The sequence below is a fragment of the Micromys minutus genome, assembly GCF_963924665.1.
Source record: "Micromys minutus genome assembly, chromosome: 19".
In the NCBI taxonomy this organism is placed as follows: Eukaryota; Metazoa; Chordata; class Mammalia; order Rodentia; family Muridae; genus Micromys; species Micromys minutus.
The window spans coordinates 51930443-51940479 of NC_137954.1; the positions used below are offsets into that span (position 1 = coordinate 51930443).

Below are 10037 nucleotides of genomic sequence, written 5' to 3' on the forward strand. Positions count from 1 at the left end.
TGTAAGTTGCTTTGTTCATCAAAACTGCTGACAAGTCCCCGATTAAATGCTTTCTTTATAAGTTGCTTGGTTCATCCTGTTCCTTCACAGGGATAGAACAATGGCTGAGACTCTAGGCAACACAATCTCACAGCAAACTCTCTGATCTTATTACAATGTTTCTTCTCTTTCTGAAAGGTTTCCCAGCTTTAGGTGCCTAAGGAGTTGAAGATGTATCCGGACTGGGGTTCAACAACTCTGCAATTTTTATTGGCTGTGATTCTCTGTAGTGATCACCATCGATTGCAAAGAGAACTTTTGTTGGTGAGAAGTAAAGACTATACTTATCTGTGGGAACAAGAACAGATGTTCATAGATTGTTGGTAGAAAATATGCTGGCTTAGTGAACTAGTGGCTGTAGATTCTCTTTCAGTGACCATGATTTATTTCACTAGCACTAATCATAACAACTTTAACCATCTAGAGATGTGCGAAGAGAAATATCCACATCTACCTCCATGTTGCCTCCTCTCCAATCTCCTGCTTTCTCCTCCTCTTCTGCTTTTCTAAGCTTTTCCCCGCCTATATTTCCTTCTCATCCAATGATAGGCTTGACCTGCTTTGTTGTATAATGACATCATCCTACAGGGTTCATTAAAAGTATACATGTATATTTATTCAGAGAATTATGGGAGTTGTAGAATGTTTTAGGTGAATAGTTAAGCATGATTCTTTGTGACCTTTTCACCCATTTATGTTGTTATTTTACTTCCTTCTTATATATATATATATATATTTGTCCCCTTCCCCCTCTCTAAGGACCTCCTCCCCTACTACATCGACTGTATTCTGCTAGTCCCCTTTACTCTCCTCCCACCTGGTGCACGGTTCCAGAAGGCAATATAGTCCATGACCATCATGGCTGGGAGCATGGTGCCAGATCAGTAACTCAGAGATTACATCTTGAGACAAAAACCAGAAGGCGGAGGGGGAGGGGAGGAGAGCACACTAGCTAGCTACTGGGAATGATGTGGACTTTTGAAATCTCAAAGCACATCCACAATGACACAGCTTCTCCAACAAGACCACACTTCCTAATTTTTCCTAAACAGTTCCACCAAATAGGTACCAAGTCCATGAACCTGTATGGCCATACTTATTCAAACCACCACATGTAATTTCTTTAGGTATTTTCAGTGGTCAAGACTAGAAAATGGAAGTATTCATGCATTCATAAGCATACACATTTATGTGTGTGTGTGTTTATATGTGTTTACTTGTATGTACTGGTATAAAAGCACATGCATTTTAGGAAGCATGGATTCACACTGGTGCCTTCTAAATCATTCCTGTGAATTTTTGTCTTTTATTGTTGTTCTGTGTTTGTAGGTTCTTCCATAGTTACAGTCTTTGCTCTCAACAATATAAACACGTATATTCATTTGCTTAATTCTGTATAATGCATCCAATCCAGCTCCCATACGAATTTGCTCAAATACTATTGCACAAATAAATAAATCTAATGAAGCTTAGTATTTTTTTTTCAGCAATTACCTGTTTTACCTTGCAACCAAGACTCAGAGCATGCAGACCAATGCATGCTGTTTGGAAGTTTCTGGGATCAGTTCCTCCTCTCTCACTATGGCCGTGACATCCATGGAGTCATCCATCATGCATTTGCTGTCCTTTGTTTTCTGTTTTAGTTCCCCTCCCCCGTATGTCTTACCAAGACTGCTTTGACCTTATTTTAAATTTGTAGAACATCAACACACTTCTAAACCCCTCAGCACTGTAAATTGCTACAAAGAGAGAAATGAAGTTTCTCCCTATACCTTGTCATGCCTCATTCCCTAATTCCATAGACGTTATTAACTTTATTGTTTTTCTATTTTATCCTTTAAATTCAGTTCGCCAGGATAGCCATGACAAAGTACCATACAGTGTGTGAATTAAGTGATGGATATTTATTTTCTCAAGGTTCTGGGGACTGGCAGTTCAGATCAATACACTGTAGCCTGTTTTCCTTGGAGGCATCTTGGCTTGCCGATGGTCTGCCTGCTCTGGTCTCATCACAGAGCTGCCTGGTTGTTCATAGATACATTGCCCTGGTATCTCGACTGTGGTCTAATCTCTCAGGGGGATCCAGTCCAGTTACATTGCTATAAGGTCCCAACAGTCCCCCCACTCCCTCCCCCTCCCTCCCCCTTCCTCCCCCTCTCTGTGCTGGTTAAGCAGGTATGCATGTGTTCTTATTCCCTTATTTATTTCATGAATGAGACCATAGTATTCACACTTCCACGTTTCTGGCTCCTTTTTCAGAGGCATTTAGTACAACATGGTTTTGAATCTTCACATATATTTTGTAACATCTGTTGCATATTTCTCAGATTCAAGCATCTTACATTTATACTCACAATGACTGCATCAGTCTTAATCTCATAGAAAGCTGTTTGGGCTAGATAGGGAAGTGTCCTTGGAGTTGGAGACAAGAGTCCTGAAATTGATAATGTCCCAGTACAGGAGTATAACCTCCCACGGCCATGGCCCAGGCAACCAGCAGCTCTGCAAAGCTGCACCGTTATTTCAACAGTGACTTCAAGCAAGAGCCCTATGGCCACTTCTTCTCACTAAACAATCTTTTTAAAAAAGTGTAAATTAGAATTTCGCACTGAAAAGGTCTGCAGCATCTTTCTCATCCTGCACAGCAGAAAGAAACAGCAGAGAAGTTTGAGAAATAAGCTTCAGCACCAGCCCTCCAAACCCGCCTAACGGTGCTCAAATTTGGATCTGCACAATCACAAGGGGGCAACAGAAGTAGCTCCTACAGTAGAAATAAACGCGTTAAAGACCTTGCAGTTAACTCAATCCTAACTAAACCAAACACTGAAATAGAGGCCAAGTCATCTTGCCAAGGAAGAGAAACTGAGGCATTGGGCACCTGCCTGCCTGTCAGGAGTGTGACACCAACCCGTGTCAGCCTGCTGTTTAGCGTTTGTCTGCAGAGTTGTCTCCGACATCTTGCATACTCTTTCTCCATGACAGGCTGAGGAATTCTCATTTTACTCTTCCCATTGTCAATACAAAGTTTGGCACAGCCAGCCTCTTCTGAGTTTTTATTCAGGAAGGGACAGCAGGCACACCTGAGGAGGAGAGACATCTGCTGCCACCCCCCTCCCGTCACCCGAGCCTGTCCTTTGCAAGGTACCAGATACATCTCCTCATCTGATTTATCACAAAAGTTGCTTGGGATTTGTCCTTTACCTTGTAAGGGTATGGCTGGCACAGCCAGTCCAATGGGAAGAGTGTCTACATTTAGATGCTGATATTTTAGGTAGGTCATGAGATGAAATTCCCCTCAGGAGTAAGCATATGTTCAAAGTGCACGGAGGAGCTGTCTGTACGCGAGTGTGCTTGAGAAGCAGGGAGAGAGGCCTTCTGTCTTTTCCATGCATATTCATGGGGAACTCCAAAAGTTTCTTAAGAAAAGTTTCATTTAGAAGGTTGATTCTTGGAGAGATGCAGCGTGGCCGTGTCTGTGTGGGGCTGAGAAGCCCCAAGGGCGGTGGGCGCTCCTGGTGGGTGCAGTGCGGGGTTAGTGATGCCTGGGCGATGAATAAGGGCTGGCTGGAGCTGGAGAGTGACCCAGGCCTCTTCACACTCCTGGTGGAAGAGTTTGGTGTCAAAGGGGTGCCAGAAGAGGAGATCTATGACCTTCAGAGTAAATGCCAGGGGCCTGTTATCTTCCTGTTCAAATGGATTGAAGAACGCAGGTCCTGCCACAGGTTTTCTGTGTTGGTGGATGATACATCTGTGACTGATATTGTGAATAACATGTTCTTTGCTCACCAGCTGATTCCCAAGTCTTGTGCCACTCAGGCCCACACTGAGCACGCTTCTGAACTGCAGCAGTGTGGGTCTGGGGCCCACGCTGAGTTGAATGAAGGATTTCACCAAAGGTTTCAGCCCTAAGAGCAAAGGATACGCAGTTGGCAATGCCCGTGAACTGGCCACGCACACAATACCCATGCCAGGTCAGAACATCACCTTCCTGAGAAACAGAATGGCCTCAGTGCGGTGCCAACCATGGAGGCCTTACACTGTCAGCTATGTGCCTATCACGGGGCGTCTGGTTGAAAGTCTACCCTATCGATCATGTCCCTGGGGATAGGACGAAAAGTCAACAGATAAAGCCCTCAGGGTCATCATGGAGCGAATCGGCTTCGCTGCTGCAGGGGAGCTCTACCATGACATTCCCTTCAACCTGATGGCGGGTGGAGCCTGACCGCAGGGAGTATGAGGCCAGGCCACATGTGAACCTACAAACAGTCCTGGAGGCCCTGCAGCAGCTGATTGGAGTAACACAGCCGGAGCTGATTCAGACCCACAAATCTCAAAAGTCACAATTGCCTGAGGAGAGCAAGCCAGCCAGCAGCAAGTGCCCCCTCGGGCTGGAGGTAGGACTCTGAGTGCACTCACACAGATGGTGCAGAGAAGGTGGCTGGTTCGTGCCCACAAACTACAACTCATAGTCTTCCCAGCAAATCTAAGCTGGTGGTGAAGCCTTCTGCAAGCAGCCTCAATGGGGTTCCCCCAAACCCTACTGTCCAGCAGTTGCCAGCCTTTCTGGACAATTACGATTATGCCAAATTCCCTGTGCAGGAAGAGGAAGACCTGGTGGCAGGTGTGGGCCACAGCTGAGTTCCAGTCCGACCGCCCCAGCAGTACTGTGATGATGAAGATGACTTTGAGGATGACGAGGATGATGTGTAGAACACCAATTCTGCCATCAGATACAAGCGGAAAGGGACAGGGAAGCCAGGATCATTGAGCAGTTCTTCAGATGGGCAGCTGTCAGTGCTGTGCCCAACACCATCAATGTCTTAAGTGAGTCTCAACTGTCAAGAGTCTCAGGAAGACCTTTCAATTCCTCTGTCCATGAAGACAAGCAGTGGGCTGGGAGTCAGCTGTGGCTGTGCCCACACACCCACAGCCTTTACCCACCCATAGCAATGACGGCACAGACACAACTTCTTAGATCAGCAGTGCTTTCAACTCACCCTTGTGCTCACCCATCCGCTCGGCCAACCCAACATGGCCCTCCCGCCCTGTCGCCTCTCACATCTCCAAGGTGCTTTTGGAGAAGATGACAGCCTACTTCGTGTTGACTGCATACGCTACAACCATGCTGTCTGTGACCTGGGTCCTGTCATTAGCACCAGCCTGCTGCACCTTGCTGAAGATGGTATACTGGGTCCCTTGGTACTCAGAGAGGGTGGGGAGGGTTTCTCACCTTCTACCAGATCAAGCCAAGGCAGCCAGCGGTCCAGCAGCCTAGAGGAAAAGGAGCAGTGGAAGTCACAGATAGCAGAGACAAGTGTGAGCTGAACAGGTCCACCAAGCCCTTGAGTGGAGAGAAATACTCACCCAAGGAGCTGCTAGCACTATGAGTCCTGCTTCAAGGAGGCGGTAGAGAAGAGGAAGAAGTTCTAGACTGATGGCCAGCATACCCATGCTGGCTCAGGAAGGAATGCAGGCCAAACCTAGTGGAACAGAACATCTCAGTGCAGCACCACCAAGGGTTCAGCATTTGTCAGCTTCACAAGCAGCGGAAGCCTGACCAGTGGAAATGTTCTCGCTCCTACAAGGCCAAATGCCAATAAGGACCTCTGACTCTGACTCTGCAGCCTCTCTTGCTGCAAGGCCCTTGACTGGTCCCTTCACTGTCCCATTTTTCCAAATATTACTGAATCTAGAGCCCAGGCCCTTGGAGTGGGAATGAGATGTGTATTCTGCTTTGTGTTTTGGGGTCTGGCAGGGACAAGGAGCTACACAATGCTCAGGAAGCAGTTGCTGGAATTGGAGGGTGCTGTGGTCTCCACAGCTATCTGAGGAGTAGCAGGACCTGCCCTTGCCACCTGGAAAGCAGGATATACATTCTGCCTATCGCAGATGTCTTTTTGGGGGAACTTTGGGCCATCTAGTCATTGTATTAATATGGCCAGCTTCCTGACTCAGCTTTCCCTCCCAGTGCTGTCATTCTGCTGGGGCCAGGTCTCTTATAACACACCACAGTCCCAGCTGGAAAACTCAGAAGGCTTTGGTCCTGGTGCTCTGGCACTAGCCAGTAGTCCTTGTGTAGAAGCTTGGCCTGCTCTTTATTCCTCCTGGGAGAGCACCAAACTCAGGGACTGGGCTGCTGAGCTGGAATGGGCATATCCTAGTGGGACACAGCCTGTCAGCATCCCACAGCTATAGAAGCAGTGCTTGAACTGTCCCAGTGGCGTGCAGCCTGTCCTAGTACCATCCAGACTTGTTAGTGAGTCAGAGCAAGGCTCTGGGGCTCTTTGCCTTCAGTGTTGTGGTCCTGGCCAAGGGCCTACCTTAGGCTTCTAATCTCTGTCTCTGGGGCCCAGCAGAGCCTCTACCTAGTCCCTCAGTATCACCATGTCTCCTCTTAGGAACATCAGAGGCAGAGATGCTTGAATGAAGCTGGCACTACTCAGTTCTCCCACTGCACCAGCTTCCTTGGCCTCTTGCAAGGCACTAGGGGAAGGACAGGGTCGAGAGGAGTTAGAACTTCTGTGTTTCCATAGAGCTGGATGCCAATGGCGTAGTAAGCACAGACTGCTTCAAGCTCTAGCACCAAATAGCCCTGTGCCCTCTGCTAGATAGAGGTGATCCAGGCAGGCCCTTATCTGTGCATAGTAACCATGGGGGAGATGGCACAGCAGTCTGACCCTTCTAGTTTCTGTAAATATTGAATCAGTGAGTGAATAAAAGTGTGCCAATAAGAAACAAAAAGAAGGTTGATTCTTGGTAGTCTCAGGCAATGCAATAGAGTGAAGAGCGACCCATTGACTTCAGTCTGGTGTGTGGTTTGAGCTGTCAGCATGTGGCTGGTAATGTGCTTCTAGAGTTGTTTTGGATTCTCCTTTCTTGTTGTATTGCTTTAGAGTCATGAGATGTCACTTATTTTGACTGAAAACTACTCATCTTCCTGTTTTGGACCTAGTGATGTGTTCTCGTGATTAGGCTTCCCAGTTTTTCCTGGATATATTTGATTTCTGTCATTAACTCCACTTGCATTAGTTTCAATCAGACAGCTTTTCTTTTTAAGACTGGTTTATATTATGGTGATACATTTTCACATCTAAAATCTCTTTTGATTTTTTTATTTTTTAATATCTATTTATTTACTATGTATACAGTGTTTTGTCTGCCTGTATGCAGGTCAGAAGAGGGTACCAGATCACATTATAGATGGTTGTGAGCCACCATGTGGTTGCTGGGAATTGAACTCAGAACCTCTGGAAGGGCAGTCAGTGCTCTTAACCACTGAGCCATCTCTCCAGCTCCATAAAATATTAAGAGATATGAAAGTAAACTTGGAAGCACAAATATGCCTAACCACAATCATATTCCTACAGCCTTTGCTGACCAGATCATCTTGCAGACACACACACACACACACACACACACACACACACACATTTCTGCTTTTAAAGTGTATCAAATATGTGCATGGTGGAATTATGTAAGTATATTTCTGTATCTATTGGCTATCTTGACTATCTCTCCATATCTGTGAGTTTACATTCATTTGTATAAATACACACCATACACACACACACACACACATTTTATAACCTACTTATGGATATCCATAAAACATTGGCTTATTTACCTGCTGATTGTATTCTATTGTCCTGAAATCATAATGTTTAGTGTTCATTTTAAGGACACAGAAGATATTTCAAGGATTACTTTTAATAAAAGGGACAAATATCCTTTGAAGTACTCATCCTGTCAGCCAGTATATAAATCTGACGAGAGGAAAGACACAAAGCTCAACAATTTATAAGACATGCCACCAAGTCAGCAAAGATTCTCAGCCTGCTTATCGAGCTCTGTGTTGGAAACCTGTTGAGTACACTGCTAGATACTCTCGTTTTCCTGTGGAAGTAGGTTAAGACTTAGGAAAATGGATTATTGAAAGCAAGGAATACCTTCTTTTAAAAAAGATTTATTTATTTAATGTATATGAGTACACTGTCTCTGTCTTCAGACACACTAGAAGAAGACATCAGATCTCATTACAGATGGTTGTGAGCTACCATGTTGTTGCTGGGATTTGAACTCAGGACCACTGGAAAATCAGTCAGTGTTCTTAACCACTGAGCCATCTTGGTAGCCCGCAAAAAAAAAAAAAAAAAAAAAAAAAAAAAACTTATTAGGAAAGTTACAGATTATTGAGGTTTAAGCTGGGTCTGTGCACACTTTTGATTGGTTACTTGATAAGTTTATCCCAAGTTAAAAAATGGATTCACGGGTGTCCCTATAGGCTGGGCATGGTGGCACATACTTTTTATCCCAGCCCTCAGAAGGGAAGGTAGAGGCAGAAGGCTCAGAGCAGAAGACCATCTTTGGCTACAGAATGAGTTTGAAGCCACCACACTCCTCCAAAAAACAAGTCAGGCCAAAGCGTTTGCACAGCACCCATGTCATTTTGAAAACTCTAAAATGTTTTTCTATTGTTTGCATATGTGAATGCACAGCGTATGTATGTGTTTATGTGTGTGTGTGCATGCACGTGAGCACTTCAGCAGGTTACAGGGGTCAGAGGAAGCTGTCTCCTCCTTTATGTGGGTTTCAGAGACTGTGCACATAGGTCACCAGACGTGTAAAGCGAGCACCTTTGCATGCTCAGCCATCTCCCAGGCTCCTCGTTTGTTTTTGTAGAATTTTTCCGTGTTTTAGTTGTCATCTGGGTATTTGGTGAATGCTGTTTGGCATTTTTAACCTTTTTGTCAGTGAGTGGTTTTTCTTTCTGATCAGCATTTCTGTTTCATGGTAACTATGGATGCTGAAGCCAGCAATGCATACAAATGATTTTATCTTTACATCCTTTCTCTTTCCTTGCCTAATGACCTCATTTTCACAAATAGCTCCTTCTCCTGTTTTACTGTCTCTTGATTTCTGCTTCCTGGGCAGTACTATCATAGGTGCTCACTATGAACTGGGTCTCACAATCTACCACATAGCACGCTTCATTTATTTAAAGTCTTATTCTTTTTTTTAAGTGCTATTATTTATGTGCATGAGTGTCTTGTCTACATATATGTCTGTGGACAAAATGCATGCCTGATGTCCACGAAGCCAGAGGGTGTTGAATTTCTTAGCATCAGAGTTACACATGGTTGAGAATTATTATTTGTATATGGGAATCAAACCCTGGTTCTTCCAAAGAACAGCCAGTGCTCTAACCACCTTGCCATCTTTCCAGTTCACTGTCAATGCAAGAGCTGCAGTCCTTGTCTTGAAGGGAGTAAAGACAGTTTAAGGTGGAGCCATTGTGAGTGACCATGGCCCAGGCACACAGATTTAGGTTGCACCAAATTCCTACCTTAAAACAGTTTCAGGCCATTTTTATAGTTATATAGAACCCCAAAAGTCATAAGTAAAGGCAATTTTAAAACACAGCAGTGGGTGTATCAAAGAGGCAAACACAGCAAGATGGAGAAAGCTTTTCCATAGGCTCAAGGTGCTCTCTGACTCCATTCCTAGCTTCGGGTTAGTAAAAGCTAATGATCTGCAAGCTGATAGATTCCAAAGGTATCTTGGTCACAGGATATAAGTTCTAACAGAGTTGGGCAAGGAATGATTGTTCTGAGAGCTGGAATAACTCAAGATAACACAACTAACCTCAGGACCATTAACAACCCAACCTCCCACAGCACTGAAATCCTAATCAGTCTACCAGTCTCTGCAGATACAGCTTCTTTTCAGGAAGTTTTGTTTATATCGTTAAAATCCTTCAGGGGTTTAGTCCATTGTCATCCTAGTGAAAAGCATGGCAGCATGCAGGCAGACATGGTGTTGGAGAGCGTCTGGATCCCCAGGAAGCAGGAAGAAAGAATGACAATGGCGATGGCTTGAGTGTCTGAAACCTCAAAGCCCAACCCCCAGTGACACACTTCCTTCAACCAGGTAGCACCTACCCCAACCAGGCCATATCTCCAATAATGCCACTCCCTATGAGCAAGCCTAGGGCAGCCACC

General features: G+C 45.0%; 1 pseudogene across 1 annotated transcript; it reads left to right on the forward strand.

The window, feature by feature from the left end:
* Nucleotides 1-3588: 3588 nt before the first annotated feature.
* Nucleotides 3589-5639, forward strand: LOC308433158 (ubiquitin carboxyl-terminal hydrolase BAP1-like; annotated as a pseudogene). Its single transcript has one exon. The product of its transcript is annotated as a ubiquitin carboxyl-terminal hydrolase BAP1-like (transcript).
* Nucleotides 5640-10037: the final 4398 nt, after the last annotated feature.